This window comes from Chlorocebus sabaeus, chromosome 23 (genome assembly GCF_047675955.1).
Source record: "Chlorocebus sabaeus isolate Y175 chromosome 23, mChlSab1.0.hap1, whole genome shotgun sequence".
NCBI lineage: Eukaryota > Metazoa > Chordata > Mammalia > Primates > Cercopithecidae > Chlorocebus > Chlorocebus sabaeus.
This window is the reverse complement of record NC_132926.1, coordinates 1,457,801-1,484,513: the sequence shown is the minus strand read 5'-3', so window position 1 is coordinate 1,484,513 and position 26,713 is coordinate 1,457,801. Positions and strand designations below refer to the sequence as shown.

At 45.9% G+C, this 26,713-nt stretch overlaps 1 pseudogene; it reads right to left on the bottom strand.

Annotated features, from left to right (window-relative positions):
- Window positions 1-1,696: 1,696 nt before the first annotated feature.
- On the bottom strand, window positions 1,697-16,623 carry LOC140710000 (coiled-coil domain-containing protein 86-like; annotated as a pseudogene).
- Window positions 16,624-26,713: the final 10,090 nt, after the last annotated feature.

The window sequence follows — 26,713 nt, the reverse complement described above, 5'->3', positions numbered from 1 at the left end:
GTCATGATCTAATGATCTTGTTTGTGTCTTTTTACAGTTTCTGACTTCAAGTCTATTTGATCTAAGTATAACCACTCTTCTCCTCTTTTGGTTTCCATTTGCATAGAATATCTTTTTCTATCCCTTCACTTTTGGTCTACGTGTGTTCTTACAGCTGAGCTTGGGCAGCATATAACTGGGTCTTGTCTTTTTATTTATTCAGCTCCTCGACATCGTTTAGATAATTTAATCCATTTCTATTTTAGGTTGTTATTGATAGGCCTGTACTTACTCCTGCCATTTTGTTAAATGGTTTTCTAGTTGTGTAGATCTTCTGTTTTCCTCCTCTGTGGTTTGACAGCTTTCTAGTGTGGTACGGTTTGGTTCTTTCCTTTTTATTTTTTGGGTGCCTGTTATAGGCTTTTGCTTTGTGATTACTCTGTGATGACCCTGAGGCTTACGTAAAACATCTTATATGTATAACAAGTTAATTTAAGATAGTAATAGCTTAATTTTAATCTCATACAGAAACTCTCCATTTTTACTCTTCCTCCTCCCAGGTTTTATGGTTTTGATGCTGCACTTAATGTCTTTTTATGCAATGTATCCTTTGGCAACTATTGTAGCTTTATTTTATTTTATTTTATTTTGAGACAGAGTCTCGCGCTGTCGCCCAGGCTGGAGTGCAGTGGTGTGATCTTGTCTCACTGCAAGCTTCGCCTCCTGGGTTCACACCATTCTCCTGCCTCAGCCTCCCGCATAGCTAAGGCTACGGGCACTCGCCACCACGTCCGGCTAATTTTTTGTATTTTTCTTAGTAGAGACGGGTTTCACTGTGTTAGCCAGGATGGTCTCGATCTCCTGACCTCGATGGAGTCTCACTCTGTCGCCTAGCCTGGAGTGCAGTGTTGCTATCTCGGCTCACTGCAACCTCCACCTCCTGGGTTCAAGCGATTCTCCTGCCTCAGCCTCCTGAGTAGCTGGGACTACAGGTACGCACCACCACGCCCGGCTAATTTTTGTATTTTTAGTAGAGACGGGGTTTCACCATGTTGGTCAGGCTGGTCTCAAACTCCTGACCTCGTAATCCGCCTGCCTCGGCTTTCCAAAGTGCTGGGATTACATGCGTGAGCCGCCTCTCCCGGCCTATTCATTTATTTATTTTTAAACGGAGTGGCGGGATCTTGGCTCACCACAACCTCCACCTCCTGGGTTCAAGTGATTCTCCTGCCTCAGCCTCCCGAGTAGCTGGGATTACAGGTGCACACCACCACACCAGGCTAATTTTTGTATTTTTAGTAGAGACGAGGTTTCACTATGTTGGCTGGGCTGGTCTTGAACTCCTGACCTCGTGATCTGCCCGCCTCGGCCTCCCAAAGTGCTGGGATTACAGGTGTGAGCCACCGCGCCCGGCCTTAGTTTTTCTTAAATAGATCTGACATTTGACCTCTGTTGTTTTTTAGTGACAGGATCTTGCTCTGTCCCCCAGGCTGGAGTGATTAGTGATGCCCAGGATTTTTTTCATATGCTTGTTGGCTGTATGTCTTCTTTTGAAAAGTGTCTTTTCCTGTCCTTTGCCCACTTTTAAATGGAGTTGTTTGTTTTTTGCTTCTTAATTTGTTTAAGTTCCTATTTCTTATTTTAAAAATTTAAAATGCTCACGGAATGTACCGTCTTAACGGTTTTTAAGTATACAACTCAGTGGCATTAAGTAGGATCACATTGTTGTGCTAACGTCACCCCCATCCATATCTTCAGAGCTCTTTCCATCTTGCAGAATTGAAGCTCTGTACCCGTTAAAAATAACTCTAGGCCACGTGGAGAGGCGCGTGCTGCGCCCGCGGAACAGCCACAGCGGCCCAGCCTGGGAACCGCGCAGCGCGGCCGCGGGTGCTAAGGCCTGGGGTGGAGGCGCCGCGAGGCTCAGCGGCCGGTCCGGGCATCCGCGCGGCTCCTTCCCTGCGCCGCGGCCGCTCCGCCGGAGGGTGGCCTCGTCCGTGCGCCGGAGCCGGGCGGAGCTCACCTGTTTGTGGTTTTTTCCATGACTGCCCGCCCCTCCTTCCTGCACCTGATTTCTCTCGCCTTCTTGCTGGACGGTGGTGCAAGGGCAAGAAGGAACCAAGGACCAAGGACGCCGCCTTGCAGCTTGGGAAGTGGAGGGTGTGGGGTGGAAAAGAACCTGCACCGACCTCCCTCCTTCCCACCTTCTTATACTAAGGAGCCTGCTCTGCCCGCAGGAAGCCCCTAATTTATAGAGTCTTCGCTCACCCGCTCCCCCACCGCCACCCCCCCACCCCGCTCCCCCACCGCCACCCCCCACCCCGCTCCCACACCGCCACCCCCCACCCTGCTTCCCCACCCCCCAGTCCCCACCCCGCTCCCCCACCGCCACCCCCCACCCCGCTCCCCCACCGCCACCCCCCACCCTGCTTCCCCACCCCCCAGTCCCAACCCTGCTCCCCCACCGCCACCCCCCCACCCTGCTTCCCCACCCCCCAGTCCCCACCCTGCTCCCCCACCGCCACCCCCCCCACCCTGCTTTCCCACCCCGCAGTCCCCACCTCTCCGCCTCCCCCACCGCCACCCCCCCCGTCCCCCACCCCGCTCCCCCACCGCCACCCCCCCACCCCGCTCCCCCACCGCCACCCCCCACCCTGCTCCCCCACCGCCACCTCCCACATCCCCCAGTCCCCACCTCTCCGCCTTCCTCACCCGGGAGGCAGAGGTTGCAGTGAGCCAAGAGATCGCGCCACTGCACTCCAGCCCGGGCGACAGAGTGAGACTCTGTCAAAAACAAACAAAATTAGCAGCTCTGCTGTACATGAACATCAACCAACCTGACAAAGCAAGAACTCAACCCCTTTTACAATAGCTTCAACAATAAAATAAATAAAATAAAATAAAATAAAATAAAATAAAACAAAACACTTAGGAATATACCTAAGCAAGGAGGTGAAAGATCTCTACACAAGGAAAACTGCGAAACACTGCTGGAAGAAATCACAGACGACACAAATGGAAACACATACCATGCTCATGGATGGGTAGAATCAATACTGTGAAAATGACCATACTGCCAAAAGCAATCCACAAATTCAATACAACTCCCATCAAAATACCACCATCATTCCTCACATAAATAGAAAAAACAACCCTAAAATTAATATGGAACCAAAAAAAGAGTCCACATAGCCAAAGTGTGTCCTGTTTTTAAAGGTTTATCTTGTAGGGACAGGGTCTTGCTATGTTGCCCAGGATGGTCTTGAACTCCTGGGCTCAAGCGATCCTCCTGTGTTGTCCTCCCAAAGTGCTGGGATTACAGGCATGAACCACGGTACCTGGTCATGTTGAACTATGGTTACAATCCAGCAATAAATCTTACATGGTCATGATGTATAGTCTCTTTAATATGCTGCTGAATTAAGTTTGCCAGTATTTTCTTGAGGTTTTTTTTTTTTTTTTTTTTTTTTTTTTTTTTTTTTTTTTAAGGCAGAGTCTTGCTCTGTCCCTCAGGCTGGAGGACAGTGGTGCGATCCCAGCTCACTGCAACTTCCTCCTCCCGGGTTCAAGCAATTCCCTTGCCTCAGCCTCCAAAGTAGCTGGGACTACAGGTGTGTGCCACCACGCCCAGTTAATTTTTGCATTTTTAGTAGAGAGGGGTTTCACCATGTTGGCCAGCTGGGTCTCGAACCCCTGACCTCAATTGATCCACCCCCCCTCGGCCTCCCAAAGCGCTGAGATTATAAGTGTGAGCCGCAGTGCCTGGCTTGTTGAGGATTTTTGCATCCTTACAAAACAAGGTTTGTAAGGGATATTGGTTTGTAGTTTTCCTGAAGTGTCTTTGGCTTTGGTGTGGGTCATGCGGGCCTCGTAGAATGTGTTAGGAAGTGTTTCTTCTACAATTTCCTGGGAAAGTTAGAATAGGATTGGTATTAATTCTTCTTTAAATGTTTGGTAGTATTCACTGGCAAAGCCATCAGGTCTAGAACTTTTCTTTGTTAGAAGATTTTTGATTACTGATTCAATTTTCTTACTATAGGTCTGTTCAGATTTTCTATTTCTTCGTGGTTTAGTCTTGGTTGATTCTGTGTTTCTAGGAATTTGTCCATTTCATCTGTGTTATCCAATTTGTTGCTGTACAATTACTTATGTTGCTCTTGTATAATTCTCTTTATTTCTGTAAAATTGGTACTGATGGCCTCACTTTCATTTCTGATTTTAGTAATGTAATTCTTCTCCCGTTTTTCCTTAGCCCATCCGGCTAAAGTTTGTGATTTTGTTGATAATTTTGAAGAACTAATTTTTGGTTTTGTTGATTTTCTCTGTGATTTTTCTATTCTTTATTTTATTTATCTCAGCTTTAATCTTTTCCTTCTGCTAGCTTTGATTTTAGTTTGTCCTTTTCCTACTTATTTAAATTATCACATTGTTGTTGATTTGAGATTAAAAGGATCTAAATGTTTATTGCTATAAACTTTCCCTCTTAGCATGGCTTTGGCTCCATCCGTAAGTTTTGGTGTGTTGTGTTTTTTTTCCTTTGTGTCTGTTTCCTAACTTCCCTTGTGATTTCTTCTTTGATCCATTCATTGTTTAAAAGTGTGTAATTTCCATAAATTTGTGAATTTTCCAGTTTTCCTTCTGTTATTGATCTCTAACTACATCCTGTTCTGGTTGGAGAAGATATTTTGTATGATATGTACCTTTTAAAATCTTTTGAGACTTACTTTGTATCCTAACATATGTTGTATCCTGGAGAATGTGCCATGTGCCCCTGAGAAGAATGTATATTCTGTTGTAATCGGGTGGATTGCTCTGTATATGCCTGTTAGATCTACTTGGTTTGCTGTGTTTTAAAGTTCTCTATTTCCTTATTTATCTTCTGTCTGGTTGATCTATTTATTAATGTGAGTAGGGTATTGAATTCTCCAAGTATTATTGTAAACTGTCCACTTCTCCCTTCAGTTCTGCTGACGTTTGCTTCTTCATATATTCTGGGACTCAGTTACTGGGTGTATATATTTGTAAATGTTGTATATTGTTGATGTACTTACTCTTTTTTTTTTTTTTTGAGACAGGGTCTGATTCTGTCACCCAGACTGGAGAGCAGTGGTGCACTCATGGCTCACTGCAGCCTTGACCTCCCAGGTACAAGTGATCCTTCCTCCTCAGCACCCCCGACTAGCTGGGACTGCAGGTGTGCACCAGCATATCCAGCTAATTTTTTTTTGTATTTTTCTTAGAGACAGGGTTTCGCCATGTTGCCCAAGCTGGTCTTGAACTCCTGGGCTCAAGTGATTCGCCTGCCTCGGCCTCCCAAATTGTTGAAATTGTAGGCACGAGCCACCATGCCCAGCCACATTTATTATTATTATTATTATTATTTTAATCAACATCTAATGTACTTCTTTGTCTCTTGTAACAATTTTTGACTCAAAGTTTATTTTGTTCGATATCAGTATAGCCAACCAGCAAACTTTTGGTTACCGTTTCTGTGGAATATCCTGTTCCATCTTTTCACTTTCAAATTATTTGTATCTTTGGATCTAAAGTGAGTGTCTTGTAGACAGTGTATAATTGTATCATGCTTTTACCCTTTCTTTCAGTCTCTTTCGATTGCAGTGTTTAATCTTTTACATTTAATTACTGATAAAGAAGGACTTACTTCTGTCATTTAAAAATTTTGTTTACTGGGGCCAGGCACAGTGGCCCAAGCCTGTAATCCCAGCCCTTTGGGAGGCCAAAGCAGGTGGATCACGAGGTCAGGAGATCAAGACCATCCTGGCTAACACGGTGAAACCCTGTCTCTACTGAAAATACAAAAAATTAGCCAGGCATGGTGGCGGGTGCCTGTAGTCCCAGCTCTTCAGGAGGCTGAGGCAGGAGAGTCATTTGAACCCAGGAGGCGGAGCTTGCAGTGAGCTGAGATCATGCCACTATACTCCAACCTGGGCAACACAGCAAGACTTCATCTCAAAAAAATAAAATAAAATAAAATAAAAAATAATTGTGTTGACCGGGAGCGGTGGCTCACACCTGTAATCCCAGCACTTTGGGAGGCTGAGGTAAGTGGATCGCAAGGTCAGGAGTTCAAAACCAGCCTGACCAACATAGTGAAACTCTGTCTCTACTAAAAATACAAAAAAAAAAAAATTTGCTGGGCTTGGTGTTGGATACCTGTAGTCCCAGCTACCTGGGAGACTGAGGCAGGAGAATCTCTTGAACCTGGGAGGTGGAGGTTGCAGTGAGCCAAGTTCACACCACTGCACTCCAGCCTGGGCAACACAGAGAGACTCTGTCTCAAAAAAAATTGGGCTGGGCGCAGTAGCTCATGCCTGTAATCCCACCATTTTGGGAGATTGAGGCAGGTGGACCACCTGAGATCAGAAGTTCAAGACCAGCCTGGTCAACACAGTGAAAACCCGTCTCTAGTAAATTTTTCTTTTCAGTCATTGTGCATTTCAGTTCCAGAATTTTGGGGGGCTCTTTTTAGGTTTTCTATTTCCTTATTGACATTTCCATTTTGATCTGCATCTCCCTGACTTTTTCCACCTTTCTCCACAGATTCTTTTGTTTTGTTTTTTTTTCTGAGGCGGAGTCTTACCGTGTTCCCCAGGCTGGAGTACAGTGACATGATCTTGGCTCACTGCAACCTCCGCCTCCCAGGTTCAAGCGATTCACCTGCCTCAGCCTCCTGAGTAGTTGGGACCACAGGCGAGTGTGCCACCATGCCCAGCTAATTTTTGTATTTTTAGTAGAGATGGGGTTTCACCATGTTGGTCAGGCTGGTCTCGAACTCCTGACCTCAGGTGATCCACCTGCCTCAGCCTCCCAAAGTGCTGGGATTACAGGTGTGAGCCACCGCACCCAGCCTCTCCACAGATTCTTTTTGTTCTTTGAATACACACACACACACACACACACACACACATATATATATATATTTTGAGATGGAGTCTCACTCTGTCGCCCAGGCTGGAGTGCAGTGGCACGATCTCGGCTCAGTGCAACCTTTGCCCTCCGAGTTCAAGCGATTCTCCTGCCTCAACCTCCCTAGTAGCTGGGATTACAGGCGCCCACCACCGCACCCGGCTAATTTTTTGTATTTTTAGTAGAGACGTGGTTTCACCATCTTGGCCAGGCTGGTCTTGAACTCATGACATCATGATCCACCCACCTCAGCCTCCTAAAGTGCTGGGATTACAGGCGTGAGCCACCGCGCCCAACCTCTTTGAACATGTTACAGACAGTTGGTATGGAGTCTTTGTGTAGTGGATTCTCTCCCAGGTCTTTTTCAGGGACGGTTCCTGTTGGCCTGTTTTTTATTTTGAATGGGCCATCCTTTCCTATTTCTTTGTATACTCTTGTGGGTTTTTTGGTCAAGAACTGGACATTTGAATCTAATACTTTAGTGACTCTGAAAATCAGACTTCCCCGTTTCTTCAGGGTTTGCTGTTGTTTGCATTTGTGTTTGTGTTTGTTGTGCTTTTTTGGTTTTGAAATTGTTGTAGACTGTCCTGGAGCCAAGGATCAGCTTGAGGTGTGACTGTAAGGTCTCCTCAGGCCTTTTCTGGAACCAGACCTTCCCCTGGGCGTGCTTGTAAGTTCCTAATTCCCCTGCATATGCAGTTGCTTTTGAATGTCCTACTTTTTATTGTCTGGTTCCAAGAAGGGGAAATAGAGAGAAATTAAGGGGGAAAACATCACCAGTCCTTTAAGTCCCCTGGAAGTCACTTTAGCCAGCAAGGGAGGAGGGGCTTGTAACCATGGGAGAAGGTGGCCGGGCGCGGTGGCTCACGCCTGTGATCCCAGCACTTTGGGAGGCCGAGGCAGGCGGATCACGAGGTCAGGAGATCAAGACCATCCTGGCTAACACGGTGAAACCCCGTCTCTACTAAAAAATACAAAAAATTAGCCGGGCGTGGTGGTGGGCACCTGTAGTCCCAGCTACTCAGGAGACTGAGGCAGGAGAATGGCGTGAACCGGAGAGGCGGAGGTTGCTGTGAGCCGAGATCGCACCCCTGCACTCCAGCCTGGGCGACAGAGCGAGACTCCGTCTCAAAAAAAAAAAAAAAAAAAAAAAGAAAACAAAAACCAAAATCAATGGGAGAAGGTGCAGTAACAAGGGTTGCTACCTCTTTGTCTGTACTTCCGTGATCAGATGAAGCAATCAGTGATCAGAACAGATACTCAATATCTGGAGGACGGGGTCTCTTATGCCTACTCTGGCTCCTGATACTGATTTGTAAGCTGCTCCAGGAACATGTGCACGGTTGCCTGCTGTGGGGATGAGGCTGCTCCAGGAACATGTGCACGGTTGCCTGCTGTGGGGATGAGGAGTGGGGAAAAGGCAGCTGCAACTATGCTAAGAGCTCACTGACCAAAATTAACCACAATGTACCATCTGAGTCTTTTCCTGGAAGTTGCAGGCCTTCAATGGACTTCAGAGTTCCAAAATAGCTACATCAGACAGATTCTGTGAGTATTATTGTCTAGGTGAGGAGAGAGATTTCTCAGGCTTCCTGATCCTCCAGAATTCTCTTCTTGGTCATTTTATTTTTAACAAGGCTTCTAAGACCATTCACCAGGGGAAGAAATGGCCTCTCCAACAAATGGTGCTGGTACCACTGGATAGCCATAAGCAATGAAGTTGAAACTTTACTTCACACTACAGAGAAAAATTAACTCCAAATGGATCAAAAATTAACTCAAAGCCTAAATGTAAAAGTGAAAACATAAATTTTGAGGAAAGCCAAGTAGTCAATCTTCATTTGGCAGTGGAAGCTCAGCTCGGATATGCAAGGAAAGAAAACTCGAATGCAGGAAAAGAAAAAACGGATAAGTTGGACATCAAAATTAAAACATTTTTGTGCATCAAAGGACATTATACATTTAAAAAACCATGGAATGAGAGAAAATATTTGCAAATCAAATGTTTGCTGAAGAACTTTATCTAGAATCTATACAGAACTGTTACAACTCAATAATAAAAAGACCACAAGTAACTCAATTAAACATGGGCAAAGGATCGTAATACTTTCTCCAAAGATGATGTGCAAATGGCCAAATCAACACAGGAAAAGAGGCTCAGCATCGTTATCCGCCAAGGAAATGCAAATGTAAGCCCCGAGACACCACTTTATTCCTACTAGGATGACCATAAGCCAAACAATGGGAAATAAACATTGTTGGCAAAGATGCGGAGAACTCAGTTCTCATCTGCTGCTGGTGGGAATGGTAAGTGGTACAGTCACTTTGGAAACATTATGGCACTTCCTCAAAGCGTTGAACATCAAGTTACCATACGACCCAGCAATTTCCCTCACAGGCGTATATAGATCCAGGAGAAATGAAAATGTAGGTCCACACAGAAATGTGTGCACAAATGTTATAGCAGCATTGTTCAGAATAGCGCAAAGATGGAACAATTCAAATGTCCGTCGACTAGTGAATGGATGAATAACATGTGGTATATTCACACAGTGGAATATTCTCACATGATAAGGAATGAGGAATCTTGAAAACATTATGCTAATTGAAATAAGCCAGTAGGGGCCGGGCACGGTGGCTCACGCTTGTAATCCCAGCACTTTGGGAGGCGGAGGCGGGTGGATCACGAGGTCGGGTGATCAAGACCATCCTGACTAACACGGTGAAACCCTGTTTCTACTAAAAATACAAAAAGTTAGCTGGGCGTGGTGGCGGCACCTGTGGTCCCAGCCACTCAGGAGATTGAGGCAGGAGAATCGCTTGAACCCAGGAGGTGAACCTTGCAGCGAGCCGAGATTGCGCCACTGCACTCCAGCCTGGACAACAGAGCAAGACTCCATCTCAAAAAAAGGAAAAAAAGGAGCCAGTCTCAAAAAAAAAAAAAGAAAAAACCTCACATATTATACTAGTTCATTTGTATGAAGTGTCCAGAGCTGGAAAATATGTAGAAAGAAGATGACTGGTTGTTCATTGGTTTGGGTAGGGGGGAGGGGATGGAAGCATAGGGGAGTGATACCTAAAGAGTATGGGGTTTCTTTCTAGTGACAGAAACATTCCCAAATTGATTGTGGTGATGGTTGCACCACTCTGTGAATACACTGAAAGCCACATTAAGCATATGGTATGTGAATTATATCTCAATAAAGTTGTTACCAAAAAATTGACAGCGCAGTTTACACAGGTGAAATAGTTAAGACATACATAAACAGTACAATAAATGTGGCATTTTACCCCGAGTAAGACCTCAAAGCTGCTTGTTGAAGTGGTTGTTGGAAGGGCTGTAGCTCATGGTTTACTGTGAGGTGATGGAAGGGAGGTTACCTGAAGTTGGATGGGGTGGAAGTTTGTCCCGCCAAATATGCATGGCTGTGGCTCATAACACACACAGTTGGAAGTGTGTGTGCGTGTGTGCTTTGTGTGCACTTCTACATTGCTTGATCAGCTGGACTGGGCATAATTTTCTGCAGGCACGTGGTGTTTTTGGCAAATGAAATCATGCACGAACAAATGCAAAAATCACATTATGCACAAGTTCCCTCAAATATATCAGTGCATTGAATAAAATTCCAATATTTATTTATTTAGAGATGGAGTTTTGCTCTTTTCACCCAGGCTGGAGTGCAGTGGTGAGATCTCGACTCACTGCAAACTCGGCCTCCCGAGTTCAAGTGATTCTCCTGCCTCAACCTCCTGAGTAGCTGGGATTACAGGTGCCTGCCACCACGCATGGCTACTTTTTCTATTTTTGGTAGAGACGGAGTTTCGCCCTGTTGGCCAGGCTGGTCTTGAACTCCTGACCTTAGGTGATCCACCTACCCTGGCCTCCCTAAGTGCTAGGATTATAGGCATGAGCCACCGTACCTGGCCCTAATATTTAAAACACATATTATAGCATAACTGACTGTAGCTGTGCGTTTATATTTAAAATGTCTCTTGGCTTAAGAAAACAGACCAACAATCTTCGACTTTAGTCCATTTGCATTTAATGTAATTACTGATATATTTGGGTTTACATCTGCCATATTATTATTTGTTTTCTATTTGTTTCATCATTCTGTTGTTCATTTATTCCTTCTTTCTTAATTTTTATGGATCCATCAAGTGTTTTCTTATTTTTTTCTGTTCTATTAATGTGGTAGATAGCAAAGACGGCCACCATGCCTTACTTCTCCTTATATTCATGCACTTTTACAATGTGCGTTTGTAGCTTCTCCTGTTAAGGATGGAAGTCAGGGGCCAGGCGTGGCGGCTCACGGCTTTAATCCCAGCACTTTGGGAGGCTGAGGTGGGTAGATCATCTGAGGTCAGGAGTTTGCCACCAGCCTCTCCAACATGGTGAAACTCCGTCCTCACTACAAAATACAAACTTAGCCGGGTGTGGTGGTGGGCATCTGTAATCCAAGCTACTCGGGAGGCTGAGGCAGGAGAATTACTTAAACCCAGTAGGCAGAGGTTGCAGTGAGCTGAGATCGCGCCACTGCACTCCAGCTTGGGTGAGAGAGAGAGACACTGTCTAAAAAAAAAAAAGGAATTGAAGTCAATTTCTCCTCCCTTTGAAAAAGAAACAGCCTCTTACTTTAGCCAAGTTAATTTAATTCAGCAAAAGTGACAATGTGAAGACCTTGTCCCTTTAGAATCTTACAACTTTGCCACTGCCATATGTAGCATGCCCAGGGTAGCCTGCTGGAGGATGGGAAGGGGAGGAGGATCACAAAGGATGAATGACTCAACAATGAATTTCAGATTAAATGTTCTAAAATGCAGAGCAGAGCAAACGTCCTGACAACTGGAAGACTCTTGATTTGCAAGTGCTAGGTGGTAGACAAAGAAACACTTTTGCTTTGAACTCTGAAAAAGTTAAGGTTGGAGGACTCGGACCACAGAGTTTATAGAATGAAGGCATGAAGTAGGAAAGGAAGCAGCTATGGCATAAGAGCCATTTCCCCTGGGAAAGTTGTGCGTGCCATAGCTACACAGGAAGAAGAGAATGACACAGGACCCTAGGAGCAGGCAGATGAGGCATGGGTCGTCTAAGGGACTCTGTGTTCCCAGTGCTTGGGCCTTGGCCCAGGAAGACACAAGGTGTGTGACAGTGGGTGGAGGGCCGGGCACGGTGGCTCACGCCTGTAATCCCAGCACTTTGGGAGGCCGAGGCAGGCGGATCATGAGGTCAGGAGATGGAGACCATCCTGGATAACACGGTGAAACCCCATCTTTACTAAAAATACAAAAAACTAGCTGGACATGGTGGCGGGCGCCTGTAGTCCCAGTTACTCGGGAGGCTGAGGCAGGAGAATGGTGTGAACCCCGGAGGTAGAACTTGCAGTGAGCCGGGATTGCACCACTGCACTCCAGCCTGGGCGACAGAGCGAGACGCCATCTCAAAAAAAAAAACAAAACAAAAAAAAAAAACAGACAGTGGGTAGAGGCCATCTCAGGCTGTAGAGGCAGTGCTGTGTGTGCTTGGGGCTTATCACGTGACCACTGCACAGAACCCGACACCCAGCACAGCGCTGGAGCACCTGGCCCATGGAGAGCAGACATTTGAGGGCCAAGGGAAATGGCCACAGTGATGGGCCCAAGGAGGCCTCCCAGAGAAAGCCCTGCTCAGTGCAGGCTGGGCAGGCTGGAGAGGGGTCTCTGGGCCAGTCCCCACAGCACACACCCCACAGCTTTGGCCTGGCAGAGCATCAGACTGGCCACACTGGAATGGTCAAAGACAGAGGAGACCCCAGCCCTTTCTGGTGCTGGAGAGTGAATTGTGGGGAGCCTGTGCAACGTCCAGACTTAGACCACTCAGATAGGCTGGGAGCCAGTGAGGGTGGGGGGAAGCTGGACACACAGCCGTCGGCCCACGGGAGCCCGTGCTAGCCTGGGAGGCTCTGCAATCTAATCTAGAAACAGCTGAACAAACTGTAGGCACAAGTTTGTTTGTTGACACTATCTGTGGAAATGAGGGGTGGTGTTGACAGCGATTTCATTCATTGATGGACAAAGGACTTCTGTGCCTCTGAGTTGTAATGTGTCAATGTCAAAACCTCCACATTGATGTGAGAGAGGAAAAAGCCCCAAGAGGGGTTTTGGCCACATAACAGACTACACAGAACAGACTCCCACGGCCATGGAGTAAATGTGGTCGGTTGTTGGGTACTGAGGTGGAAAGATGGCCGTGAGCTATCGTTGGGTGAAAAAGGCAAGTGACAGAACTCGAGGGGCAGTGTAATCCCCTTCCAGTGAGAAAGAGGAGAGAAAGCGGAAAGGAAGGGAGGAAGGGAGGCAGGCAGGCTAGAAGGAATGAATCTGGGGGCCTGCCAGTTGAGCCATCTGCCCTGTGGTCATGGCAGCTGCCAGCCCAGGCTCAGGGTGCCCATCTGAATAAAGGAAGAGGAAGACTCAGGCAGTCTGCGGCACCCACAGCACCCCACGGCCCAATCTCATTCCATCCCCACAACCCAGGGCACGCCTGTGACTGACTTCCTTCCTCCTGAAATCGGCCCCTAGGGATAGGAGCCCATCCTCAGACATCTAAAGGGCTCTGTGGGAAACAGGGGTTGAGTCCTTCTTCCTGGCTCTCAGGACAGATTCAGACACCATGCACCAAAAGTTCAAGGTGGTTCCATGTTATTTGAAGCAACGTGTTTCTGAAGATCCTACACAATTGAATATGTACATGGATCAAGACTAAGCTTTCACTTAGGGGTGTGTGTGTGTGTGTGTATGTGTGTGTGTCATATCTTTCCACTTTAAGACTGTCTTTTATTTTCTCCACGACCTTGTGTCTGCTGCCTCACAGATTCTCAGACATTGGCCTGTGTGAGTTTCTCAGCGCCTGCACCAGTGCTGCGGCTTAACGCATGCCCAAAAAGCAAGCGCTGAAAAGCAGTGTGCTCACGGACAGCACTTGCAGACGTGAGCTGCTGGGACACAGCTGCCAGGGTGCAAGATACTGAGGAAGCAACGGTGGCAACAATTTGTGGACTGACTCCATGGCGCCACCGTGTGACCAAATTGTGTCATGTGTCCACACGCCTAAGACCTGTCATCTTGAAGATCACTCCTCCAAGTAATTTAAAAAAAAATTTGAAGTGAGAGATATTATCTTCAAAAATTGTGCACAAAGTGAGAGTGGCATGCAACTTTAAATTCACATAATTTATGCGGATAGAGAATAAGAGCACACCAGGAGAAACGAGAGCTTAGTTACAGGAAAAGCTAGAGGGCCAGGCCTCTCTTCCACCTGTGACGGGATGCTTGTACCCAGAGAAGAGAACTTCTCCTCGGAGGAGGTCACAGCTCCAGTCATGACGGCTGTGCTGGACGGATGCTGCCTGCGAGAGCCTCTGTGTGGAAGGCTCCGTGTGTGGACTTATTTACTTTTTAATTCCACAGTTATTTATTTTGCTCCTGCCTGGCTGGCACTCAGGAGAGAGAGGTGCATGAGAAAGAGGTTCTTGCTCCTGTAAAATCTACGGGCTTCCCTCTAAGGAATGTACCATGCTTTTTGTTTGTTTTTAGAGACAGTCTTGCTCTGTCGCCCAGTCTGGAGTGTAGTGGCGCGATCATGCCTCACTGCAGCCTCGACATCCCCGGCTCAACTTTCTCCCACTTCAGTCTCCCTGGAAGCTGGGACTACAGGTGTGCACCGGCATGCTCGACTAATTTGTTTATTTTATGTTTTTCCATAGACAGGGTTCTTGCGATGATGTCCAGGTTGGTCTCAAACTCCCGGTCTCAAACAATCATCCTGCGTAGGCCCCTCAAAGTGCTGGGATTACAGGTGTGAGCCACCACGCCCAGCCTGTAAGAGTCCGCTTGTAAGAAATGTCCAGAAAAGACAAATTTATAGAGACAGACAGTACGTTTGTTGTTACCAGGGCCTGTGGGTGAGAGTGGAGAGTGACTGCACAAATGGGCATTGAGTTTTCTTTTTGGGCAAATGGAAATTGTTATAAAAGTCAGATTTTGGTCCTTCCACACCCACCCCAATTTGGGCCTCCCCTTCTGGATTACAGGAAACTCCTCCTCCTCCTCCTTCAACTTCTTGGATACTGGAGCCTGAGCTGAAGAATGTTTTCGTTTCTTTGCCCCATGGCTGCCCGTTACCTCTCCCCAGCCAGAGGCAGCTTGCTTGGCTCGTGCTGACCCCGGCAGGGAGCCAGGTGCCTTGGGTGTCAGCTCCTGTACTGGCCGTGAGGGCTCTGAACTCTGCACGTGCTGACTGGGGTAAGGCCCTGGTGATCCTGGGCCCGGGTATAGCTGCTGATGCCACCCGCACCCGCCGGGGCAGCTCCTCTGACTCTGGGCTCACTCCGAGGCTAGTTCTCCCCGGCCCCGAGAACACTGTGGTGCCTCCTCCCTTGGCTTCGGCTGACATTGTGGGGGTTCAGGACTAGACTCCGCTGCCTTTGAGGCGACGCCAGGTGTAGATCTTGCTGATGCTGAGGGGACCCTGGGCTTGGCTCTGGCTGCCTTTTTGGGGGGACCCCAAACCTTTGCGCCCTGCTGCAGACTGGGTGATCCTGGGCTTGTCTCTGGCTGCCTTTGGGGGGACCCGAGGCCAGCCTGCTGCACACTTGGAGGAGACCCAGGCTTCCTTGTTTCTTCTGGGTTGGACTCGAACTCCACAAGGGCCAATCTCGCCCATGAAACTGAGGTGAGGCTCTCGGGTCATGAGATCCATGGCCAAGTCACGAAGTTTCCAAACCCCTGCACACATACACTGTCCCCCTCCCCTCCCCCAACCCCAGAGAAAGACTTCTGATTCCTAGTTCCAAAAGGCTCTCAGGGACCGGGCCTGGTGGCTCACACCTGTAACCCAGCACTTTGGGAACTCAAGGCACGTGGATTGCTTGAGGATAGGAGTTCGAGACCAACCTAAGCAACATAGTGAGACCCTGCCTTTGCCAAAAAACAAACCACCCCCCGAAAAACAAAACAAACCCCCCCAAAACGAAACAAAACAAACCAAGAAACCTCTCACCACCCACTTTCCTTCCTCCTCTGGCAGTTTATGGCAGTGCCAGTTTCCATGTGCCCCCACCAGCATTGAGTGTTTTTATTTTATTTTATTTTTTATTTTTTTGAGACGGAGTCTCGCTCTGTCGCCCAGGCTGGAGTGCAGTGGCGCTATCTCTGCTCACTGTAAGCTCCGCCTCCTGGGTTTACACCATTGTCCTGCCTCAGCCTCCGGAGTAGCTGGGACTACAGGTGCCCGCCACTACCCCCGGCTAATTTTTTGTATTTTTAGTAGAGACAGGGTTTCACCGTGTTAGCCAGGATGGTCTTGATCTCCTGACCTCGTGATCCGCCCGCCTTGGCCTCTCTAAGTGCTGGGATTACAGGTGTGAGCCACCGCGCCCGGTCTAGTGTTACCTATTTTTAAAGCGTTTCCCTGTCTGAGAGGAAAGACATTATTCCATTGCTCTAGTTTGCCCATTAGCCCTGCACACCCCCAGCCACCTCTGTGATTTGCCTGCTTGGGGACTGAATGTCACCAGCCTTAAGGTTCTCCTGTCACCGAGGCCAGCACGCACTGACCACAAGGAGGCACTGCTCACCTGCCAACGTCCCTGGTTGCACCTGCTCTAGGACACTCAGCTGTGTTTCTGGGCCAAGGCTGCAAAATTCCACGCGGGCTTTACAATCAGTAAAAGGCATCAGTACCCTGAGGCGGGAACTCAGGTTTTTAAGGCATTTTTGTCGCTTCCAGCTCGGTTTCACCTATGGTCAGTTGGAGACAGGGTGGGGAATCTGCAGCTTGCAGAGGAGACCACTGCGCCTCCTGCCTGAGGCGGGCTGGGGGGTCATTGTCCTTGCAGCGTTTAAGGTGAGTCTGGGACAGGACCCCACCGCCCCCTCCAGATCTGTGACATCCTCCAGGACCCCACCGCCCCCTCCGGATCTGTGACATCCTCCAGGACCCCACCGCCCCCTCCAGATCTGTGGCATCCTCCAGGACCCCACCGCCCCCTCCAGATCCTGGCATCCTCCAGGACCCCACCACCCCCTCCAGATCTGTGGCATCCTCCAGGGCAGGACGCGCTCCAGGAGCGGCTCCTTCGGGGCTTCCAGTGGGCGCAGTCAGGGCGCCGGGCGGGCAGCTGCGGAGCCCAGGTCTGCGGGACGCGGCTGCGGGTGGGGAGCGGGCGGCGGGTCGGGCCACCGCGGCCACTGCCCTCGCCCTTCCTGGGCGGCCTGACCCCCGCTCCGCTGCGCCGGCGCCCGCGCCTCTCTGGCTCCTTTCCCTGGACCGGGGAGAAAGGCGGCGGGGCTCGCCTGGGTCCGCGGGGCGAACGCGAGGTCTTTCCCGGGCGCTCCCAGGCCGGTGCATTCCCGGAGCCGGAGCCGTCGGGGCGGGAGGGACCCGGTGGGGACCAGCCTCCGCTAGAGCTGGCTCTTGGAGGCTCCTGGATCGCGTCGTCTCTTCCTGCTCAAGGACACGCGAGGAAAACGGAGGCTCCCAGGGCGCGGTTAACTCGCTCCATTGACAAAGAACCTCCTGGAGCGAGTCCAGCCCGGCGCTCGGAGCCCCGTTGGCCGCCAGGCCTCAGGCTTGGCCCGTGGGGACTTGAACAAACACTAACAGTTACCAGCGCTGGAGGCCACACCCCTGAGATGACCCCGGCGCCCCTTCCATTGCCTGCCTGGGAGAACTCCATGCTGCTTGTTCTGGCACCTGAGGCCAGGCCTGTCTCCCCTCCCTCTGGGAGGACGACAGTTTCCAGGGGGAGCAGCACTGGGGCCAACAGTGCTCACACCAGCCCTTTGCAATTTGTCACTTTCCTGACTCCACTGAGCGCCCCCCCAACCCCTTCCCTATTCCCTCATTCTCCCTTTGAAACTCAAAGTCGCCTCTACAACTCCAAGTTCAGTCCAGCTCAGGCCGGACTCTTCCCTATGCAAGGGTGGGTACTGATGAAAATCTTCCCTTACCCCTGTAATTGGGGCCGGATTTTGTTTCTCTTTGCCAGGGTCGCCTAGTGAGTGGTAGAGTCAGGATCCAACCTACTTCTGCCCGAACAGCTCCCCTCCCTCTTTCAGACCATCCTCCAGCTTCCCCTTGACCCGCTCTCTCTCCCTCTACCTATAAATCTTAGTCGCCAACGAGAATGGCTGTGCCAGGTGCTTAGAACAACAACTACTACTTACTGGAAAGAAAATTATTTTTTGTTGTACTTCGTGCTTTCTCTGCCATGTTTTGCCCAGGCTTTGTTTGCCCATCCTCTGATCCTCTGTTAGGATATTAAGAAAATTAATATGTCTTTTTTGAGCAGTTTTAGGTTTATAGAAAAATTGAGCTGAAAGTACAGTTTCCACACACCCCTCCCCTCAGTTTTCTCTTTACGAACATCTTTCGTTAGTGTGGTACATATTCGAATTCCTGAGCCAGTATCAGTACATTATCATTCACCAAAGTCTTCCTTTATTTTATTTTATTTTATTTATTTATTTATTTTGAAACAGAGTCTCCCTCTGTCGCCCAGGCTGGAGTGCAGTGGTGCGATCTCGGCTCACAGCAACCTCCGACTCCCGGGTTCACGCCATTCTCCTGGCTCAGCCTCCAGAGTAGCTGGGACTACAGGCGCCGCCACCTCGCCCGGCTATTTTTTTTTTTTTTTTTTTAAAGTAGAGACGGGGTTTCACCGTGTTAGCCAGGATGGTCTCGATCTCCTGACCTTGTAATCCGCCCACCTAGGCCTCCCAAAGTGCTGGGATTACAGGCGTGAGCCACTGCGCCTCGCAAGTCCTCCTTTATTATGTTAGGGTTTACTCCTTGGGTTGTAGGTTTGATGGATTTTGACAGATGCATGATGATGTGTATCCACCATTACAGACTTATACAGGATGTTTCACGGCCCTAAAAATTCCTTATGCTGCCCAGTTTTGCCTTTTCCAGGATGTCGTGTTTGGAGTGAAGCGGTACGTGGCCTTCACAGATTGGCTTCTTTCACTTAATGATACGGATTGAAAGTTCCTTTCTGTGTTTCTATCACTTGATAGATCATTTCTTTTAAGTGCTGAATAATATTCCATTGTCTGGATGTGTCACTATTTGTCCATTCACCTACTGAAGAACATGTTTTCCTCCAAGTTTGGATAATTATGAATAAAGCTGCTCTAAACATTCATGTACAGGCTTTTGTGTAAATATGTTTTCAACTCATTTGGGTACATACCAAGGGGTGTGATTGCGGCTTGTGTGGTGAGAGTATGTTTAGTTCTGTAAGAGACTCTCAGTTGTCTTCCAAAGCGGCTGTACCATGCTGCGTTCCCAGCAGCAGTGAATGGGAGGGCCTGGTTGTTCCACATCCTTGCCAGCATTTGGTGGTGTCAGTGTTTTGGATTTTGTCTCTTCTAATAGCTGCGTAGTAGTATTTTTTGTTTTAATTGTTTCAATTTGCAGTTCTCTAATGACATATCATGTCGATCATCTTTTCACATGCTTACTTGTCATCGATATATATTTTTTTGGTGAGGTATCTGTTCAGACCTTTTGCTCATTTTATTGGTGGTGGTGGTGGTTGGTTTTTTTTTTTTTTTTTTTTTCAATCTCTGCCTCCCAGCTTCAAGCGATTCTCCCACCTCAGCCTCCCAAGTACCTGGGATTACAGGCACCTGCCACCACAACTGGCTAATTTTTGTATTTTTACTAGAGATGGGATTTCACCATGCTGGCCAGGCTGGTCTCGAACTCCTGACCTCAAGTGATCTGCCTGCCTTGGCCTCTCAAAATGCTGGGATTGCAGGCCTGAGCCACCGCGCTCACCATCTTTTGCCCATTTTAGACTTGGGTTGCTTCTTTATTTTTGAATTTGAAGAGTTCTTAGTATATTCTAGATACAAGTCATTTATCAGATAAGTATTTTATAAATATTTTTTTCCATTTGGTGGTTTGTCATTCTTTTTTTTTGGAGACAGAGTTTTGCTCTTATTGCCCAGGCTGGAGTGCAGTGGTGCGATCTCGGCTCACCGCAACCTCCGCCTCCCAGGTTCAAGTGATTCTCCTGCCTCAGCCATCCAAGTAACTTGTATTACATGCATGTGCCACCACTCCCAGCTAATTTTTGTAATTTTAGTAGAGAGGGGGTTTCACCATGTTGGCCAGGCTGGTCTCAAAATTCTGGCCTCAAGTGATCCGCCCACCTTGGCCTCCCAAAATGCTGGGATTACAGGTGTGAGCCACTGCCCCTGGCCAGCATTTCATTCCTTTTAAAGCTGAGTAATCGTCTAGTGTGTGCACACACTACCGTCTGCTTATCCCCATTCGTCTGCTGTTGGACATCTGGTTGCTTCCGCCTCTTGGTTACTGTGACTGATGCTAATATGAACCCTGACGTATGAATATCTATTCTAGTCACTACTTGCAATTCTTTTCAGTGAGTACTCAAAAGTGGAACTGGGCTGGGCGGCGGCTCACGCTTGTAATCCTAGCACTTTGGGAGGCCGAGGCAGGCGGATCACCTGAGGTCAGGAGTTCGAGACCAGCCTGAGCAATATGATGAAACCTTGTCTCTACTAAAAATACAAAAATTAGCTGGGCATGGTGGCGTGTGCTTGTGGTCCCAGCTACTTAGGAGGCTGAGACAGGATAATCACTTGAACCCAGGCAGTGGAGGTTGCAGTGAGCAGAGATTGTGCCACTGCACTCCAGCCTGGATGACAGAGCGAGACTCCGTCTCAAAAAAAAAAGGGGGGGGGGGGTGAATTACTGGGTCATATGATAGTTTTCTTTTTAACTTTTTGAAAACACAGCAGAAGAATGTTTTCTACAGTGTCTATACTATTTTACATTCCCAGCAGCAATGGTCAAGGGTTGCAAGTTCTCTACATTTTCACCAAAATTGCTGTTTTTATTTTTATTTTATTTTTGAGATGGAGTCTTGCTCTGTCACCCAGGCTGGAGTGCAGTGGTGCGATCTCAGCTCACTGCAAGGTCTGCCTCCCAGGTTCACGCCATTCTCCTGCTTCAGCCTCCTGGGTAGCTGGGACTACAGGCGCCCGCCACCTCGCCTGGTTAATTTTTTTGTATTTTTAGTAGATACAGGGTTTCACCGTGTTAGCCAGGATGATCTCGATCTCCTGACCTTGTGATCTGCCAGCCTCGGCCTCCCAAAGTGCTGGGATTACAGGCGTGAGCCTCTGCACCAAGCTGATTCCACATGAATTCTATAATAGAGTTTTTAAATTTCTGAAAAGAAAGTCATTGGGATTTTAATATGGATTGCATTGAACCTATAATAACTTTGGGTAGTATTGACATCTTAATGTGAAGTCTTGCAATTCATGAATATTGGGATCTTTCTATTTATTTATGTCTTTTGAAATTTATTTCGGTATCGTTTTGTAGTTTTCCGTGTATAAGTCATTTGCTTCCTTGGTTAAGTTTATTCCAATTTATTTTATTCTTTTGGATTGTTTGCTTAATTTCATTTTTAAATTGTTCATTGTCTGTGTATAGAAACTCAGCTAGTATTTGTTTGTTGATTTTGTATCCTGCAACTTTGCTCATTTATTAATGCTGACAGTCGTTTTTGTAGACTACTCGGAGTTTTCCACATATAAGATTATGTCTTTTGAAAACAGACATATTTTGCTTTTTCCTTTGCAATTTGGATATCTTTATTTATTCTGCCTGATTCCTCTGGCTAGAATTTCCTGTATTGCATAGAAGTGACAAAACTGGGCATCCTTCTCTTGTTCTTGACTCAGAGGAAAAGCCTACGGTTTTTCACTGTTGTTTCATGAGGTTTGCTGTGGATTTTTTTTAAAAATATGACCTTTACTGTGTTGAAGTAGTTTTTTTCTCGTTTAAGCATTTTTAGTGTTTTTCAATCATAAAAGGGTGCTGAATTTTGTGTAATAAGTTGAGATTCTGTATATATATATATTTTTTATGTGATGTGTGCATTAGGGTCTTTGAATGTATACTGTTTATGTACATTATATAGTGTACTCTGTAGAATTAAAAAGAGAAATTATAGTTTGCAGAATACATTAAATTAGGAAACAAATCAAAATCATGACTTCTGTGACTGATTCCCATTGTTTGTATCCTGTGAAGAACGTTAGGCAGAAGTACAAGTGATCTATTATCCCTTCATAGGGGTTTCTGCAGAAATTTCCTACCTCCTCCCTTTGTGTCTCCCACAGTATGGGATGGAGCAAGGATGGAAACTAGGCATTCCAAACCTGCAAAGAGTGTGCTGTCTCTCCAGGAGCTACCATATCTCTGATGATGATTGGGTTTTGTGAAAAATCTTAGCAAAATAATATCATAGGCCTTCTAATTGTTATGCTTTGATAATCTATCTTTCAAGGGGATCAGGCTATCTCAGTCAGAAATTAACCCCTGAGTAGAGACAAATTTAAAGTCAGAATATATTTCAGAGGTCAGTTACTTTGTGGATGTGAGGCTGAGACCTGTGAAGTAGATGACGTTTTCTAGATCATACAGAAAATCAGTGAAAAAACCAAGAGACAGAATTGAAATCTGTGACTTGCAGTCCATTCTACAAGGTTGCCTCTTTCTACAGCATATTTATTTATGTTTACAAAATTTTAAAAGAATGCACAAACTTTTATACATGTAAGTAACTCTGTTGGATGGTGTGATACAGTGTACCATGGCTAAAAATGGGGTTCTGTGGCTTAGGGCAACTTAAAATCTTTACCCTTTCTTCATTTGTCTATAAAATGAGTACTGTAAGTTTTCTTTCTTTTTTTTTTTTAATATACTTTAATATACAACGTACAGGTTTGTTACATATGTATACATGTGCCATGTTGGTGTGCTGCATCCATTAACTCGTCATTTACATTAGGTATGTCTCCTAATGCTATCCCCTCCCTGCTCCCTGCTCCCCACAATAGGACCCGGTGTGTGATGTTTGCCTTCCTGTGTCCAAGTGATCTCATTGTTCAATTCCCACCTATGAGTGAGAACATGCGGTATTTGGTTTTCTGTTTTTGCGATAGTTTTCTGAGAATGATGGTTTCCAGTTGCGTCCATGTCCCTACAAAGGACACGGACTCATCCTTTTTTATGGCTGCATAGTATTCCATGGTGTATATGTGCCACATTTTCTTAATCCAGTCTGTCACTGATGGACATTTGGGTTGATTCCAAGTCTTTGCTATTGTGAATAGTGCCACAATAAACATACATGTGCATGTGTCTTTATAGCAGCATGACTTATAATCCTTTGGGTATATACACAGTAATAGGATGGCTGGATCAAACGGTATTTCTAGTTCTAGATCCTTGAGGAATTGCCACACTGTTTTCCACAATGGTTGAACTAGTTTACAGTCCCACTAACAGTGTAAAAGTGTTCCTATTTCTCCACATCTTCTCCAGCACCTGTTGTTTCCTGATTTTTTAATGATTGCCATTCTAACTGGTGTGAGATGGTATCTCATTGTGGTTTTGATTTGCATTTCTCTGATGGCAAGTGATGATGAGCATTTTTTCATGTGTCTGTTGGCCGTATGAATGTCTTCTTTTGAGAAGTGTCTGTTCATATCCTTTGCCCACTTTTTGATGGGGTTGTTTTTTTCTTGTAAGTTTGATTGAGTTCTTTATAGGTTCTGGATATTAGCCTTTTGTCAGATGAGTAGATTGCAAAAATTTTCTCCCATTCTGTAGGTTGCCTGTTCACTCTAACGGTAGTTTCTTTTGCTGTGTGGAAGCTCTTTAGTTTAATTAGATCCCATTTGTCAAGTTTGGCTTTTGTTGCTCTTGCTTGTGGTGTTTTAGACATGAAGTCCTTGCCCATGCCTATGTCCTGAATGGTATTACCTAGGTTTTCTTCTAGGGTTTTTATGGTTTTAGGTCTAACATTTAAGTCTCTAATCCATCTTGAATTAATTTTCTTATAAGGAGTAAGGAAAGGATCCAGTTTCAGCTTTCTACTTATGGCTAGCCAATTTTCCCAGCACCATTTATTAAATAGGGAATCCTTTCTCCATTTCTTGTTTTTATCAGGTTTGTCAAAGATCAGATGGCTGTAGATGTGTGGTATTATTTCTGAGGGCTCTGTTCTGTTCCATTGGTCTGTATCTCTGTTTTGGTACCAGTACCATGCTGTTTTGGTTACGGTAGCCTTGTAGTATAGTTTGAAGTCAGGTAGCGTGATGCCTCCAGCTTTGTTCTTTTGGCTTAGGATTGTCTTGGCAATGTGGGGTCTTTTTTGGTTCCATATGAACTTTAAAGCAGTTTTTTCCAAATCTGTGAAGAAAGTCATTGGTAGCTTATTGAGGATGGCATTGAATCTATAAATTACCTTGCGCAGTATGGCCATTTTCACAATATTGATTTTTCCTATCCATGAGCATGGTATGTTCTTCCATTTGTTTGTGTCCTCTTTGATTTCACTGAGCAGTGGTTTGTAGTTCTCCTTGAAGAGGTCCTTTACATCCCTTGTAAGTTGGATTCCTAGGTATTTTATTCTCTTTGAAGCTATTGTGAATGGGAGTTCATTCATGATTTGGCTCTCTGTTTGTCTGTTATTGGTGTATAAGAATGCTTGTGATTTTTGCACATTGATTTTGTATCCTGAGACTTTGCTGAAGTTGCTTATTAGCTTAAGGAGATTTTGGGCTGAAACAATGGAGTTTTCTAAATACACAATCATGTCATCCGCAAACAGGGACAATTTGACTTCTTCTTTTCCTAACTGAATACCCTTTATGTCTTTCTCTTGCCTGATTGCCCTGGCCAGAACTTCCAACACTATGTTGAATAGGAGTGGTGAGAGAGGCCAGTTTTCAAAGGGAATGCTTCCAGTTTTTGCCCATTCAGTATGATATTGGCTGTGAGTTTGTCATAAATAGGTCTTATTATTTTGAAATATGTTCCATCAATACCAAATTTATTGAGAGTTTTTAGCATGAAGGGCTGTTGAATTTTGTCAAAGGCCTTTTCTGCATCTATTAAGATAATCATGTGGTTTCTGTCTTTGGTTCTGTTTATATGATGGATTATGTTTATCAATTTGCATATGTTGAACCAGCCTTGCATCCCAGGGATGAAGCCCACTTGATCATGTTGGATAAGCTTTTTGATGTGCTGCTGGATTCAGTTTGCCAGTATTTTATTGAGGATTTTTGCATCGATGTTCGTCAGGGATATTGGTCTAAAATTCTCTTTTTTTGTTGTATCTCTGTCAGGCTTTGGTATCAGGATGATGTTGGCCTCGTAAAATGAGTTAGGGAGGATTCCCTCTTTTTCTATTGATTGGAATAGTTTCAGAAGGAATGGTACCAATTCCTCCTTGTACCTCTGGTAGAATTTGGCTGTGAATCCACCTGGTCCTGGACTTTTTTTGGTTGGTAGGCTATTAATTATTGTCTCAATTTCAGAGTCTGCTATTGGTCTATTCAGGGATTCAACTTCTTCCTGGTTTAGTCTTGGGAGAGTCTAAGTGTCCAGGAAATTATCCATTTCTTCTAGGTTTTCTAGTTTATTTGTGTAGAGGTGTTTATAGTATTCTCTGATGGTAGTTTGTATTTCTGTGGGGTCAGTGGTGATATCCCCTTTATAATTTTTTATTGTGTCTATTTGATTCTTCTCTCTTTTCTTCTTTATTAGTCTTGCTAGCAGTCTATCAATTTTGTTGATCTTTTCAAAAAACCAGCTCCTAGATTCATTGATTTTTTGAAGGGTTTTTTGTGTCTCTATCTCCTTCAGTTCTGCTCTGATCTTAGTTATTTCTTGCCTTCTGCTAACTTTTGAACGTGTTTGCTCTTGCTTCTCTAGTTCTTTTCATTGTGATGTTAGGGTGTCAATTTTAGATCTTTCCTGCTTTCTCTTGTGGGCATTTAGTGCTATAAATTTCCCTCTACACACTGCTTTAAATGTGTCCCAGAGATTCTGGTATGTTTTCATTGGTTTCAAAGAACATCTTTATTTCTGCCTTCATTTCATTATGTACCCAGTAGTCATTCGGGAGCAGGTTGTTCAGTTTCCATGTAGTTGAGCGGTTTTGATTGTGTTTCTTAGTCCTGAGTTCTAGTTTGATTGCACTGTGGTCTGAGAGACAGTTTGTTATAATTTCTGTTCTTTTGCATTTGCTGAGGAGTGCTTTGCTTCCAACTATGTGGTCAATTTTGGAATAAGTGCAATGTGGTGCTGAGAAGAATGTATATTCTGTTGATTTGGGGTGGAGAGTTCTGTGGATGTCTATTAGGTCTGTTTGGTGCAGAGTTGAGTTCAATTCCTGGATATCCTTGTTAACTTTCTGTCTCGTTGATCTGTCTAATGTTGACGGTGGGGTGTTAAAGTATCCCATTATTATTATATGGGAGTCTAAGTCTCTTTGTAAGCCTCTAACGACTTGCTTTATGAATCTGGGTGCTCCTGTATTGGGTGCATATATATTTAGGATAGTTAGCTCTTCCTGTTGAATTGATCCCTTTACCATTATGTAATGGCCTTCTTTGTCTCTTTTGATCTTTGATGGTTTAAAGTCTGTTTTATCAGAGACTAGGATTGCAAACCCTGCTTTTTTTTGTTTTCCATTTGCTTGGTAGATCTTCCTCCAACCCTTTATTTTGAGCCTATGTGTGTCTCTGCATGTGAGATGGGTCTCCTGAATACAGCAAACTGATGGGTCTTGACTCTTTATCCAATTTGCCAGTCTGTGTCTTTTAATTGGACCATTTAGTCCATTTACATTTAAGGTTAATATTGTTATGTGTGAACTTGATCCTGTCATTATGTTATTAGCTGGTTATTTTGCTCGCTAGT